Genomic DNA, 16,475 nt, shown 5'->3' on the forward strand with positions numbered 1-16,475 from the left:
AAAGAGGGATAGAACTTATCAAATCTTGAGTCTCAGTAACAGCAAAAAAAACTTATAAATTTACTTTTATCAGATTTTACCTTAAAATGATTTTCTGTTAAGTTATACCAGGGACAGTAGAAAGAAAAAAAGAAGAAAAATAAAAAATTTTCTTTGTTTTTTCCCTGAACATTATGCATAATTATAACTTTTTAAATGTCAGCCTAGCATTCATAAACTTTTTAATATTTTTTGTCAACTCTATCTGCTCATGTAGAAACTAATTCGTAACTATAACTATAATTTTGCATTGTCCCTCAATAATAAAATTGTGTATCAAATCTTAGACCTTGAAAAGCTATTAGACAAATTAATATTTTTGTTTTTACTTATGAACACATTTAATGTTTAGGAATATTTCAAGGGCCTATAATTCAGGATAGACAGGTGACACTGTAGGTATCTTCTTTTTTCTTATTATTTAGTTTCTCAGACATTTGTGAAATGTATTTGTGAAAACATTTTTAAAAACATCACACATCATCTCCTTGCCCAGAGGTGACCACTCCTTATATTTTTGTCTACATCCTTCCTGGCTATATTCAAAATAATGAACACAAACACATATTACCATATTACATATTACAATATTACATATTGCTTCCTCCCAAGAGTTTCTTATTTTTCAGTGAAAAAAACTCATTCCCAGAGAGATTTTGACTAGACTAAATTAACCCTGTTATTGCCAGCAGAGGATGAAAAAATCAGAACTCTTAGATCCAATTTAGAAATGGATCAAGAAATCTTTCCCAGTGAAAATCCTTTAAACATTGAAGGGTCCAGGAGTTGACATCAGCTGTTTAAGAAGCACAAACTGAACATCTGTTGTTACGAGGTGCTCCTTCAGGCTTCTCATGGTAACGATCAACAGCAGAAGCAGGGTGAAGACTTCGTGAAGGCAATCAGAGAAACAGGTAAATCTCACAAGGATTAACACATCTCAGAAACCACATACCGCTGCACTTTGGAAGAGATGCAGCTTACTGTAAAAGATAAACTGCAAAGGTTCTGCATTTCTCAAAAGAACAAGGATGAGGGAAAAAAAAACTTAGACCAAACTATGTCAATTGGGGGAGTATACCTTAAAATGCAACTGATGGAGAATTCCATATAGAAAATGTACTACTACCAGATGTAGGGTTATTTTATAATTTTCATTTTTCAGTTGGATTAGGACAGAAAAATGTGACATTTGACTCTGGTGACAGCTGCCATGTGTACATAATGCCTCTTCCCACAGTCTATGCCCTCACCCCTCTGAGGGCTCACTTTCCAAACTTCTCTAAATCTGACAATTCCAGGTGAAGATGAAGATACACAAATACATCAATATTCAATTGCATTGGTGTTTTTTTATCCTAAAGAATTCTATGTGTTTCTAAGTCTTACAATTTAAAAATACCTTTTTGTCATCTATCAAAAATTTATATTTAATGACCAAAGTATACTATACGCACAAATGGCAATATCTTTATGAAACTGCTTACTTTGTATACTTTATACACTAGCAAAAATGAAAGGCTACCATTAAAAATTTGTGCTTAAAGTTTAACTTGAAATTGGCAATATTCCAAAAATATTTGAGCTCTTAATAATGGTCACTCATGGATTTTGTGGTGGCCTGAATGTTTATGTCTCCAGAATATTTATATTTTGAAATCCTAACCCCTAATGTGATGGTATTAAGAGGCAGGACTTTTGGGAGGTAATTATTTTGTGACAGTGGTACCCTCATTGATGGGATTAATGTCGCTATCAAAAGAGAGTCCAGAGCCTGTTCTTTTTTTTCGCCATCTAAGGATATAAGAAGATGGCCATCTGCAAACTAAATCTAACTTGTCTTGATTTGGACTTACTAGCCCCCAGAACTATGAGAAATAAATTTGTGTTGTGTAAGTCACCCAGTCTCTGGTAACAAGTTACAGTAGCCCAAAGTAAGACAGTCCTTAATTTGGGTATTGGGACAGCTGACATTTGTTTTTTTTGTAGCCTGGTACTGCTCCAAGAGTTACCTCTTGGTATGACCACACACAGTGTGCACAACTTATCATGCAAATTCTTTCCTTCAGAATCATGACTTCTATGAAAGGCATTTTGATGTGAATGCAATAAAAAGTGAATTGAATACTCCGCTTCAGAGTACAATGAATAATGATGGCATTTTGATAATTTAAAACACACGCATAACTTCTAAAAATTCTTTTTTTTCTGATAATATCCATAAAAGATACAGATTTTCACCACTGTTGATGGAGGAATATAGAAAAATTCAGTGCATCTAAAAAATTTAGTCTTAAATGGTCATACTATTGATCACCACTGGGTAATTGTTGTACTTTCTAGGGATACACACATGCACATATGTTCAAAAATAAGCATACAAAAATAGGTTTATAGTCTATGTTGTTTATAATTTTTAAATTTATCATTTATCCATGTCATCAAATTTTAATTTGACTTAATCTTAATTAATGACATGTATTCCTTGCTGTGGATATTACATCATATTTATGTTTGAGATTTAGGCTGCTACTTATGTAAGTTGTTCCTCTCTCTTGCTATCTTTCTCTTTATAAATAGACTTGTCAACATCTTTATTAATAAATAAATTTTATGTCTTTGATTTTTTCTTTATAATAAATCCCTAGAAACATAATTAGTAACATTAATAAAAGTAAAAAAATTATAAGGGTTTTGATGCATATTGATATGTTACTTATAGCAGAAGAATGTAGCAGGTAACATTCTCACCAGTGATACATAGTGATCTACTATGTATCCTAACTTCACTAGTACTGAATATTATAAAAATAGTTGCTGACTTGATGGGCTAAAATGTGGTATGGTATTTAAGATCTTTTCTTTGATATTCATATAAGTTGAACTCTAAGAAATATTTTTGTTGCCTACGTGTATTTTCTCTTTTGTTTACCAACTTCTCATGTTTTATCAATTTTCTTACTGGCATATTCATCTCTTTCTTCTATGTGAGAACATTTTTATATTAGGAATAATGACAGTGGCTTGTTATTTACAGTACCAGTTTCCTTCTCATGTGTGCTTTTCAGATTTTGCTTTCAGAAGCTATTGTTGCATAAACATCTTAAATTTTTATGTGATCAAACCCATCAATCTTTTACTTTATGCTTTCTTTTCTTTATTTCTATGCTTGAAAATGCTTTCTCTACTCTGAGATAAATATTTATTGAAAAAACACATAGAACATTGTTTTACAGCTGCTGCTATTTTTAGTGGTACTATTCTGGAAGTCTGTGCCCTGTGAACAAGGTGGAAAGAGAAAGGTGGGAGGCGATCCATGGGGATGCTGGATGCTGAGGAGTAGATGCTGCTGAAACACTTCTGATTAAATACTGATGGCTTTTCTTTTTTCTAGTAACTACAAGCAGCAAGACTGATGAGAGAAAGGAAGAACAATCAGCTTACCTGGAGTGATTGCCCTTTGCAGAGCTGGAAGGATCCACAGCATCATCTGGATTGTGCCGCTCTTGGGAGCCAGTCTCTTGGATACCATCCCTCCCAGTGATCTAGGGGTCTCTGTTGGCCCCTGTCTAGGCATGGTAGGGGAGAGTGGAAGTAAGAGGTGAATGGATGGAGGTGCAGGAAGGAGTTTGAGCTGCCTTTCTTATGATAGAGGGAGTCATTCTTTTATGATTTCTATCTGTCTTTGCCTGCCCATCTCCCTCCTAGTTTTTCTTTAATGGGAAAACTAAACACAGATATTCATTTAGAGTGAAATATAGCATGGATGTGAGCTTTCATGTGATTGAGGAACAGACGCCCAGAAGGATATTTAAGGGCTCTAGAATCTGAACCCCACTGCAGAGACTATCTGTGCCTCACCCTGAGGATAGTCTTGTCACCATGGCCAATCCCTGCAGGCATCAAGGTAAGGCAGTGATGGTCAGAGCTCTTTGTGCTATGGGAGTTACTCTCAGGATTTCACACATAATCAGCAGAGAAAATGACAACTGGAGAACAGAATAACATGGAAGAGTAAATATGTCACCTTTAATTTCCTTTATATAGTTGAGTTCTTTGCAAATTATTTAGTTGAATTCTTCCCTGCTGTGAGATCAAGTGAGGACTTTTGATGTTCAAAGGAGACTGTTCTTATTCATGTGTTGTTTTGCTTAAGGGTAAGGTACAAGATTAAGACTGGCTAGGATCATGTGAAAGGGAAATGGGAAGAGGGAGGGTGAATGTCACCATTCCTATCTATCAGAATCAGAATCTAATAGTAAGCCCCCAAATGTTCTTCATATACTTGTACCCAATAGATATTTGGTGAAATTGATCTGACTGTTTCAAAAACCAGACTCCTTAGAGAGTGCTAAATTCGTCTTGGGAGTTCCTACAAGGGTATCTAAAAGTAAGAGCAAGTTTTCCTTCATAGATGCTGGTGGTGATACTTTTTTGCAGCTGCTGGGATCTTGTGTGAGCCAGATCACCTCCGCAGTGGGGATTCATCTCCATAATTTCTGATGCTTTTATTGGCTTCTGATTCTAACCCCTTCTCTGGTCAAACTCAACACCCTGATTGATGGGGAAGGACTGAAACAGCAAGTGAAGGAGCAGACATATGCTGGGCTCCAGAGAGTAGGTATGGGACTTTTTGCTTTTGAAAAGTAGTACCTTAAAAGAGAAAGATGAGACATGCAACTACATAAGTTATTACATATATTGACTTGACTGAGACAGTGGGAGAAGCTATAGGTTAACAGAACCCATAAATTCTCGAGAACACATATTCTTTAACCTTTCATGCATAATTTGTATCTTTCTTTTTATGTCTTCAGTTGTTTCTGTGACTCAAAATCTCCATTGTCCTCTTTAACTTTTCTTCATGGTGGAGTTGACTAGATTCCTGTAACTCTATCTCTATTTAATGTTTTTTTAATTTACATGTAGATAGATCACTTGTTATAATATCCCTATCATAAGGTAAGAAACCTATTATCTGGGCAACAAAGAATGGAATAAGTCTCAAATCTTGGCTAGTGTCCCACTCATCTTTGTTCACCTTACTTGCTTTTGTGATCTCAGGAATGTAAATTCTTCCCAATTCTTCATGTTTTCTCTCTCCCTTCTTCATGTCTGGCTCATCTGTATAATTTTTCCTGTAATTTCTTTTTAAACTATTTGGCATCCCACTCTCTACCACAGAATAGTAGACAATACTTCTCTGACTTTGCTGTATATTGGACTCATTTGCCTTGATGGTACCAGATTACCTCAGATACCTGGGAGAGAACCCCAAGTTTCATCACTTTCTTTAAGCTCTCCAACTGATTTAAGCAGACAGCTGACTTGAGATCCTTTGATGGAACATTTTGCTATTCAAAGTGTGTGCCTTGGACCAGCAAAGCAGCTGCAGTGTGGCATCACCTGGAGCTTGTAGGGGATGCAGAATCTTACATTCCCTAAAGCATCATCCAGAGGAGTCAGAACCTGCATTTTAACAAAGCCATTGTTTGGTTAATATGCACATTGAAGTTAAAAAGATTATGAGCTCTCTCAATGAATTCATTACATGCAACAACATCTCCATTTTTCATCATTAGCTAAAAGTACCAGAAATATACTAAAGTCAAAGTTAGGTTTATTGAGCTTGTTGTGATGATGAAAGGCACATGAAAGGAATAGTGTGCTTCTAGGTAAGAGGGAATTGGGAGAGGCATATAATAGGATCTGGCTTGTGCTATGTGATTCCCTCTAATCCCCCAAGTTGTAGGGAAGAACAACCAAGATACAAGTTCTGATTGCCTCCCAGTCCCTTCTGATAGCATCCAATGTAGAGCTAGTCTTTGCCTTCTCAAACTCTTTTTGAGGGGATGGGCATTTTGGCTTATGCTCTGCAGTACTGTAAGTGTGTGAAGTTGCTGAAAGACTTAGATGACAATAAGTAGTTCAGGACTTTACAGCAGTCACATCACACTGAAGACTTACCTTAAACACGTGGTGTTCTATAGGAGGGGGTTTGCAGCAATAACTTGAGACATTAATTACTGCTTTCCCATTTAGTCTTGACTAGGAATGTCTGGGTTCAAAGAAGAATGAACTGGTGGCCTCATGGTGTGAGATGACTTGAGAGAGAAATGGGATGAAGAGGAAAGGTCTTTAGGAAGAGAACAATTTGGAAGGTATTCAGATAGCATTTGAGTTTGTGGACTCATCTCTTTCCTCTGTCCACTGAGGAAAGGGCCACTGTAAGTATTTCCTCAAAGGCTGTGGCATTTCTGAATTTGGGGGTTGAGACCCCCATTTCACTGTTTTTTATTCAGTAGCAGGTCCTGTAGATGAATTCCAATGGCCCCAGAAAAGTCTTGTGGAATATGGTAAGCAAAGTGGCAGAGGTATTCTCTCTAGACTCTTAGTCCTCTCGTATTTCCCACAGAAAATAGATAATAGGGTGATGAATTCTTGGTTTTCCTGGAAACAGATAAAGCTAGGACAGATGTACTTCTTCAGGCAGTCCCCATGGAACCACCCAAAAGATAACGAGATTATACACAAAAGCTTTTGGGGAAGAACCCCATGCTTAGGATAATGGGTTGTTCATAACACTGCAACCTTGTAGACTTTCAAAGTCACAAGGTTTCATAGGTAGTGCTTACTTAGGGGTATTGGGGCTTAGAAAATTGGCAAGACTTTGGAAGGGCCCCAGGAGCAAAGTCTCTTTTTGACCTTCTCCTGTCTTTCTTTTCCTGTTCCCTTTTCTCCCTAAGACAGACCATAAAAACTGGAATTACCCTTTCCCCAAGCTGAATCATAGAAGCTAGAATTCTTTTCTCTCAAAGCCAGTTATAAAATCTAACCCTTCCCCTCCTTTCTGTTAAAACTGACCCTACAGCAATTCTCTGACTTACCTGGCATGAGAGTAGACTGCAAAACTTTCATTACAGTCTTAGTCCTGCCTATACCCAGAAGCATTGAATGCTATAGAGAAGTCAAGAGAAATCTCAACAGATGAGCCTCGTGGGTATCCCTCTTAGTCTGTTACCATAAGGTCCCACATGGCTGTCCATTTTACATGGACTCTAAGCATAAAAAAGGACAGTTTTCCCTGGGTCTTTAGATCTTCATTTTTGAAGGTTCTGTGTCACATAAAACTTTGATTAAAAAAATCTGCTATGCTCTTCTCTTGTTAACTGTGCTTTGTTATAGGAGTGTCTGCCATGACTCTTATGAAGGGTGGGGAAAGGTATCACACTTTTTTGGGACCAATTTGGCAAATCAGATACATCATTTTCCTGACCATTGGAGCTAGCCATGACCCTTTGGGCTGGCCATTGTGGGAGTGAGTGTGGTTCAGATATACATCTTGCTTCTGTTATTACAGAGGCTGACTCTTGTATCCTTTCTTCCAGTAGTAAAGGCAATACAAACGTAGTGCAAGAGGTAGGAGAGGAGAGGGAAAAATGATCATGGTGTGAAGCTATTGATGATAGACGAATACAGCTGATTTGCCATGAGGTACCACGCAGCCTCACAGTCACTATGGCTTACAGTGAGGTGTTGTGTCATATGTCATCATATATAATCTTCAATGCTTTTATACCATTGCTGAATCAGTTTTCAGACCAAATGACCATAAGACAAACACAGCACAATGCCCACAGAACGATCTATGCAATTTTTGTCAACACGATATTGTTGAAATTAAGACAACAATAAGAGAAAACTATATGCCTGGCTCCCTTACTCCTCTGTTGGTTCCTATGCATTCTCCCTAGCTTTGGTAAGTTCTTACAAAGCCCTGAATAGAGCTGTTCCATTGGTGATGACTGTAGCAGCATTCACTGACTTTTGCCATACTCTGGGCATTGTGGCTTAGCTCCTGGTACTGACTTTATTTACTGTTAGGCCTCTAGGTGGGGACAGAGTCCTACAAACTCTGGGTACAGTTTTTAGTAGGCTTGAAGAGTTGGAGACAGGAGGCTGGGCTCTAGGACTCTATGGAAGATTAGTGTGAGGGAAAACACTCTAATTCTGGCCAATATTTCCATCAAGCTTTATATTATGAGGTTCACTAGAGGATCACCCTGAGTCTCTGCCTCCTTTTCAGTCTCTTTCACTACATTTTTGGTTGCTTTGTCACTAGGATAATTTGTGATGATAGAAATGTGGTTTCATTTTCAAATGTCTCCCATGATCTTTCAGCTATGTTTCTTTTTTGGAGTCTGCAATGGACCAATTTATTTTACTTGAATTTTCTGAAATCTATTTTTACTAGTCTGGAACATCTAATGATATTTAGCATTCCCTTTATCTTTTTTCTCTTTAAATTAAAAATCATTTATTATATGAATAGTTGCTCTAGCTTTGTTTAAAAAAAAAAAAGATTCTCTCTGCAGAGGATATCCTGGTAGCAAAGGGGCTCTAGGATGTGGAGCTTGAGAGCCTGGGCGCTAAGGCCCATTGCATGGTTTCAACAACCACCTTTACCGTGCCACATGTATGGCCTTCTTCACCTGGCTTTCCTTTCCTCCTTCCTCCTTCCTCTCCTAGCTCTATTCCTTCTTTCCTTCCTCTCTCTGTCTCTCCCTCTCTCTCTCCTCTCATTCTCTTGTTCTTTTTTCAGTGGGACTGCAGTTTGAATTCAGAACTTTGCACTTGCAAAACAGGTGCTCAACCATGTGAGCCACACCTCCAGTCTTCTTTATTTCTTTCCAAACATATTTCAGTTTGGCTTGCCTGTGAGGTGTTGTGACTCTAGGGTTTAAAGGATAGCTTTGCATAGTGGTAAATTTAAAAAAGTATAAATGACAACCCAGGTTTGTCTTATTCTGTGTGGCATGTAAACTTTCACATTATTCTAATGAAAATGACATTTATGGAGGCAGCCTTCTGTGCACATTTAAAAGGTTCTGGTAATAAAATTGTTGTCTATGTTTTAGATAGGGTCTTTAACTTTAAATTGTATAACAATATTTCAGGACCAAAGAGAAACTAATTCAAAGTTTGCTTTCCCCTTAAGAACTTTGATGTTAATGTTTTATGTCCACATCAAATTAAAATCTGTAAAAGTCTAGGAAAAATGAAAGCTAGGTTAGCTCATGGGAATTTCGTCTTTGGTTGTGGTGTGTAGGCTAATTTTGTTCTTCCAAAGGATGAAGATGAGGCCCACTGGAGCTCATCTGAACAAGCTCTCTTAACCTTTTGAAATTACTCCTTCAAAGAATAAGTGTCTTCTGCCTCAGTTGCCTGGAAGCTGACTTTTTCCCAGAATATACAAGATATATTTAGATTTTAAAGCAGCTACTCCATTGATATTATTGAATTGGGATGCCCTCCTAATGGTCCTCTTTGTTATCTTTTCTCAGACATGTGTTTAGTAACGTCTGTACATCAAATTGTAAGGATTTGTTGATGTTGAACATCATTCAATAAGTTGTTTTCAGAATATCTTAAAAATAAAGTGCTGTTCACTTTTGTATTCCCTATTTTGTCAGTTGGATACTTGCTGTCAGAGCAGCCTTTCATTTTTCAAGGAGATCAATTGATCTGCCTCTAAGCCTTGGTACTAGATTTGATCCCATTATGTATGCCCTCCATAAACTTTCTTGTTGCTTCGTGATTAGTCCAAACTGGACAAGGAGCTCACAAAGGCCTCCTCAATGAACACAATTAACATTTTCATGATACTTGGAATTTCGCAAAATAAATATATTTTCATGCTGTTTCTGTAATTCTCATGGGAGTACTTTGATGGTTTTCCCTGACTGTCCTTGGTAAATATTGAAATTTTATTTTTCTTCTAACTCCTGCTTCTTCTGTGAAAGCTAGTAACTAGAGGGAGATCAGGAAGTCTGAACAATGCCTCTAATTTAATATTTCCAGGGAAAGTGCTACCTCTTCATTTAAACTGGACTCACAAATCCATATTTCTTCTCTCTCTTTTCTCCTAAGTTTGACAAGAATGGCTCTTTCCCGAAGCCAGGCACCAGTAAGCCCAACCTCGTAAAGGAAATTACAGTGAGAATGGGAGGAGAATTGTGACAGTTATCAGCACTCAATGTGACAAGAGCATCCATCATGTCTGCATTTAGACCCATGGTGTAAGGAGAAGAAAAAAAGCAATAAAGCAAATAACAGCACAGAGGCTTGCCCAAAGTATCAGTAAATGCAGTGGTTGTTAACCTCTCCCTGGATCCCTGGGTTCCCCACCTTGCCCCTTTTCACACCTGAGGCCATCATCAGGTGCATTTCTGGACCTAAGGGACAGAAAGCTCTGCTCCACCAAAACTTCCTCTGGGCTCTGTTTTTATTGTTGCTTAATAAGAGCTGTGTATGATCCTACTTGACAAGATAGGTAATCATCAAATACTGTATTCATAGTGAGACAAGATCAGAAGCTTTTAGGGTGGTATGGCCATAAACATACTACCATAATTGAATAATTTTAATCTTAAGTTGTACTTAAAATTCCTTTAACATAAAATTTACCACATTAACCATTTTTAATTGTGTAGTGTCATTATTTGGATATGACGTGTCATCAAAAGCCTCATTTGTTAAAGCCTTGGTTGCAGTGATGGACTTTGGGAAGTGATTTTTGTCCTTGGAGTCCTGGTCCCATAGGCCTCACTCAGGGTCCCACCACTCACTCCTATTAACTTAAAGCAACATAAAACATATTAAATAAGTTTTGGCCAAAACTGGGGAAAGAATTATTCTCAATATTTCTCTACCTTCACCATAGCAGTACTACAGTTTATAGGAAGGGTAAAACAAAAGACAGAAATATGCATATATGCATATGTAGCTTCAGCTGAGCGTGCAAGTACCAGAACTAGGAGATGAGTCTTTTCCCTGGAGCCAGGGAGAGGGCTTGGAAGGTGGTGGTGGTGAAAGTAGCTGTCTCTGCTGTTAACATGGTATTTCTGATAGAGGTGGAGCTGAACAAGACAATTATTTTGAAAAATACCAATTTAAGTTAGCCATAGTAGCAAATGCCTACATTCCCAGTTCTGGGCAGGCTGAAGCATGAGGATGGAGAATTTGAGGCCAGCTTAGGGTACATAACAAGACCCTGTCTCATAAAACATTCTAATTTTAAGGGAGCTATTGTAGCTGTATTTTGAGGACTCTGGACTAATCAGTGGATTGATTCCTTGATGGTTTCATAATTCATGGTGTTATTGGAAAGTGGTACTTAGTTGGAGGAAGTGACTCTGGGGTGTATGTCCTCAGGTGTTACAACTTTCCCATGGCACCTTTCTGTCTCACTCTCTGTATCCTGGCTGCAGTGGGATATGCATCTCTGCTACACCATGCTCTTCTGTCAGAAACAATGGAGCCAGCTGACCATGAACTGTCATTTATTAAATTGTGAGCCAAAATAAACCCTTCCTCCTTTTAAATTGTTTGTCTCAGGTATTTGTCATAATGAATAAATTTGTTGTGTAACAGATCTCTAGAACTCAATACCCTTAGCCTCTGACAACTACTATTCTACTTTCTGCTTCTAAAAATTTAACTACTTTAGATGTTTCATTTAAATGGAATAATACAGCATATTTTTGTGACTATTGCATTTCACTGAGAATGATATTCTCAAGGTTAATCTACATTGCAGAATGCTATAGGATTTTTTTCCTTTTAAGGCTGAATAATATTCCATTATATGTATATACCACATTTTCTCTTTCCACTCATCCTTCAATGAACCTGTGGGGGTGCTTCCACCTCTTGACTACTGAAAATGATGCAGCAATGAGTGTGGATGAGCCCTCTGTGTTCTTATTTTGACAAAAGGATTTCAAATGTTCAAGGGACAGTCATATAAGACTTAGAAGTTACTAGCTTATATATAATATTTGTATATTTTGTACCAGAAAGGTACAAAAATGAAGGGGGCATGGAGACAAGACCAAAAGTGTAGTCTCAAATTTTCTTTTGCCAAATTAAAGAAAAAAATACACTTGTGCTGACATGACATGCACCTGTGGGCAACATCTTTTGGGATGTGTTTGATGCTTCCATTGATCCCCTTAGGGTGGAGAGATCAGGATGTGATTGGTAGATAAAAGGTGGCACTGTGGTTTGGACAAAGCCCTCCACTGAAGGACCATCTTTTCACTTCCAGCAGTCACCCTACTTTCCATCAGAACTACATGCAACTTTAAACATTACTCCTGAAACAAGGAAATGTTTTGTGACTAGTTAGCTAGAGTAAAATTTGTTATTTTTATACAGCAAGGAAGGTCTGCATTGTGTGGCCCAGAATTTTTTTTCCTGATGTGTTTTTCCTCCACTCTTCATTTCTGGGAGGTTGGGTGAGACAGATTTAGTTATTTAACCTGGGTTTTTATCTCCAACCTGTCAATCTTCTTGTGTGATCTCAAACTAGCTATGTAGCCTTGTAGAATCCTGATTTCCTAATATATAAAATAGAGATGGCATTACTTACCTTATTTGTGCAGATTAAATAAAATTAAGTAGGAAAATATTTGTTAAAACAGTAGTAAGTGAATCAAATTAAAAATGGTTTCCATTCTGAATCTTACTCTTAATCATGTTTCAGTCCCATCCAAAAATCAATGATCATCAAATTTCCTCTTCCTTTCATGGAAAACATGTTTTTCACCCACTCAAGCCTTGCACATTTCTCAAGGCCCAGATCAGGTGCTAATTACTACAGGGATGCTTTCTCAGTAAATCTTAAAGGTGACAGGCAACTTGGCAAAGAAATAATCTTGTAAGGCATGTCAGAGTCCTAATCTCTCCATTTCTATGTCACAGAACCAAATTAATCCTATATAGCTTAAGTTTTATTCAATTAATGAAACACAATTTCTTAAAGACTAGCTTCTAAAATTCAAGTCAGTCAGACTTACTTAAATTCTCCCTCATGTATGTCTAAAAAAATTTTTTTAAGGAAAGGAAATATTTGGGATTGTAGATAAAGAAGGAAAAGAAGTGAGGGAATTACTCATTCTTATATCTTCTGCTCTAAGGTCAAGGTAAGCTATTTTCATGGTTAAAGAGTTCTCTCTGGGAAGGGATGCTGCTGGAAATGGGTGTGATATTAACAGGCTCTGACACCACAGTAGTTTTCTGTATTTGTTGTTTGGATTCCTAATATAAGAAAGTCATTAAATTTTAAAAGAGACCCAAAGTATCATCTGAACAAGACAGCGACAGAGGGTCTAGCTGGAGTCTGTTCCTTCTCTTCTGTAACACCTTGTGCTCTCTCTCCCCCTGCCTCCCATATATCTATCTGAAGTGGCTTGATCCTGACTGGAGTTCACCCAAGGCTGTTACACCAGAGGCAATGACCATTTGCCATTGACACTTCTTCCGAAAACCCAGGATCATGATATGATTACAATTGGCTGTGTTATTTTATCTTTATTGAGGGGAATCATGGTAATCTTATGTCTAGGTTCTATTGAAAATTATCTCTCATGTCTTATGCAGTTATGACTTGCAATCTTCCAATGTCAAATCCTAAACTTTTGTCAGTCTAAAATTTTCCTTTATAGGGAAAAAGTCACAACAAAATTCTAGAAAAAGCATCCCCAGAGTCAGGTTGACATTTCAACTGTTTAAAACTTATATTCCCCAAATAAAATAAGCATCAAACAGTTTTAAAGAGATTTTGCCCATATTTAGTAAAAGCAAGAAAGAATATGGGTTTCGTTATCTTCCTGTTTCCATTTCTTCAAACTTCTCAGATGACTTGGTCATCTGTGGTAATTACCTCTGGGTCAACTTGCATTTTTGTGTTAGGGAAGTTGGTTTCTCTGGGAAGGAGATGCAAAGACAGAATTATAAATTCCAGAGGTTGAGTATGGGGAGGAGGATAAATCAAAGAAGGAGCAGAGATGGGCTTGATTGCAGGTATGACAGCTGAGAATGGAAGGTAGGAAGAAGGAAGACTGGCTGGAAGCACCTCAAACTGCAGTGCAGCTTTCAGGAAGTGCCGGCCAGTCCAACAGGGAGCCTGGTACAGTGACTGCCTGTGATGTTTCATCCTGGCCTGAAGGGCATGGTATGAACTGTAGTCCCATTTATAGTGGGTCTCAGGGCTGAAACTAGTATCAATTTTTCCTGTCTTCACTAAATCCAGTTCTAAATTTCTCTTTCCCTCATATTGTACCTTTGCTGATACTGTTGGCTTTCATGGTCATCTGATACAAATCCTTATTTCTGAGGGGCCTGAACCTCTAGTCACTTTCTCATGGTTGGGTTGCTGTATTTATGCACTTGTAATTTGGCAAGACTGTCAAAGGACACCCAAATTAGCATATGAGTTCCAGACATGTTCTTTGCTTCTCCACAGTGTGGTAGCAGTTCTAGCTCTTTTTACTTACCAGGTTCATTTATCTCTGAATGACAGTAACTCTGATTTTTTATGACATGTTCTTGGACAGAAGGAGTCTAAAGTTCCCTGGCAGTACCCTTATAATTCAGTGGCACTCTTCCTGAGTCCCGTCTCAATGGGCACCCCACCAACCCCCATTGGATCCAGGATCAAATTATGCAGAGTACAGAGTTATGGAAATGGGAAGCACAGAATTTCTCTGGGATTACTGGAAAGTAGGATCATTGGTGTTTCTACTCTTTGGCCCCATGCACTTTGGAGACATGACATCAGATAAAAGGCTCTGATTCATTGTGTGAACTGCACTGGGAAGAGAGCACTCTCTTTGCAGTCTTGCCTCTGAGCTGGTACTTCAGTGCCATCTTCAGTAGTTCATTCTAATATTTTATCAGACCATCTGCTTCTGGATGCTATAGTTTCAGAGGACTTTGATTAACTGTTTCCACTATAAAAGGCTTGATTCCAGAGACCAGTAATCAAATGTGTGGGTTACTCCAGTTTCCAAATATATCAATACTAATTGTACATGGGGAGACTGGGAAATAACCACAGAAACTAGAACTTAGTAAGGTTTTTTTTTTTTTTTTTTCTCACAATATGGCTCCTATATGACCACACTCTAAGGGGGTAGCCATGACAATGTTTCAAGAATTCAAGAATTCTGATACTCAGTGGCAGAGTGCCTGATTAGCATGCATCTGGTTCTTGGGTCTATCCCCAGCATTGCAAAAACAAAATCCAGAAATTCTGGAGTCTGTGTATTTGAGAGTCTAGGTATACTGTCCAATCAGAATCTCTATCCAATATCCCTAAACATGTCTGGGTGCTCATCTTTTTTTAGTGCAATATTCTGAGTATGGTGGCAGAGCCCATTTTGGAAGGCAGAGGGGAATCATTACAATTTACACAGGCTGTGATGTTGCAGAGTATTTCTTAGAATTTGACAATTCTTTCAGGTAATAGTTTTATGGTCTAAACAGACTCAGTTTTGGAAAGTGGGCAAGGGATTATTTATCTCTTAAAGGATACTTTTGTTAAATACAGAATTCCTGGTTGGCAAATCTTTTTTTTCCCCCAGCACTATAGATCTGTCAGCTCACTATTCTCTCCTCCGTGATTCCTGTGGAGAAATCAGAGGTTCTTCCTTTCTTCCTTTTTCTTTTTTTTTTTTTTGGAACTGGAGTTTGAACTCAGGGCCTTACACTTTCTAGGCAGCCTCTCTTACCTCTTGAGCTACTCTGCCGGCCCAGGGGCTCTTCTTGTTAAGGATCCCTTTGATGTGATAAATTCCTTCTCATTTGCTGCTTTCAAGATTCTTGCTTTCTCTTTTGCTTTTTGGATTATGATGTCTCTAGTGTGGATTTCTCTGAGTTTATGCTATTTGGAGTTTATTATGCTTCTTGAATGTCTAGAATTCTTCTTTTTGCCAAATTTGGGAAGTTTTTGGTCATTATATTTTCAAATTTTCTGTCCCTTTTTCTCTCACCTCATTTTTGGATTCCCATTATGTGCATGCTGGGATGCTAATGGTGTACCAAGAAGCTGAGATCCTGTTTGTTTTGCTCATATTTTTTTTTCCTATTTTCAACCTGGAAATCTCCACTGACCTTTCTTCAAGTTGGCTGGTTTTTTGCCTGTCTAATCTCTTGTTATGATTCCTCTAGTGAATTTTTCATTTCAATTACTATACTTTTCAACTCTAGAATTTCTGTATTTTTAAAATTTACATCTCTGTTTATGTGGTCTATTTGTTCAAACATCATCATAAATTCCCTTATCATTCTTTAGACATAATTTACTTTTGTTTTTAAAATACATTAAAAATAATTGATTTAAATGTTTGTCTAGTGACTCAAAGGTCTGATCTTCCTCAGAAACTTTCTATTGTGTATGACAACAGCTTTCTTATTTCATTGCATCAATCTTAAATATTTGGATAAACATGAACACTTAAAAATGATAAAAAATAGAAACTCTGGGAATTAGATTCTCTCCCTTCCCCTACTGTTCACTACTGTTACTGTTTATTATTCTGCTGCTGTTGCTTTGTTTCTTCAAAGTCCATTTCTTAGCTATGTGGCCACTA

Source organism: Castor canadensis, chromosome 6 (genome assembly GCF_047511655.1).
Source record: "Castor canadensis chromosome 6, mCasCan1.hap1v2, whole genome shotgun sequence".
Taxonomy (NCBI): domain Eukaryota; kingdom Metazoa; phylum Chordata; class Mammalia; order Rodentia; family Castoridae; genus Castor; species Castor canadensis.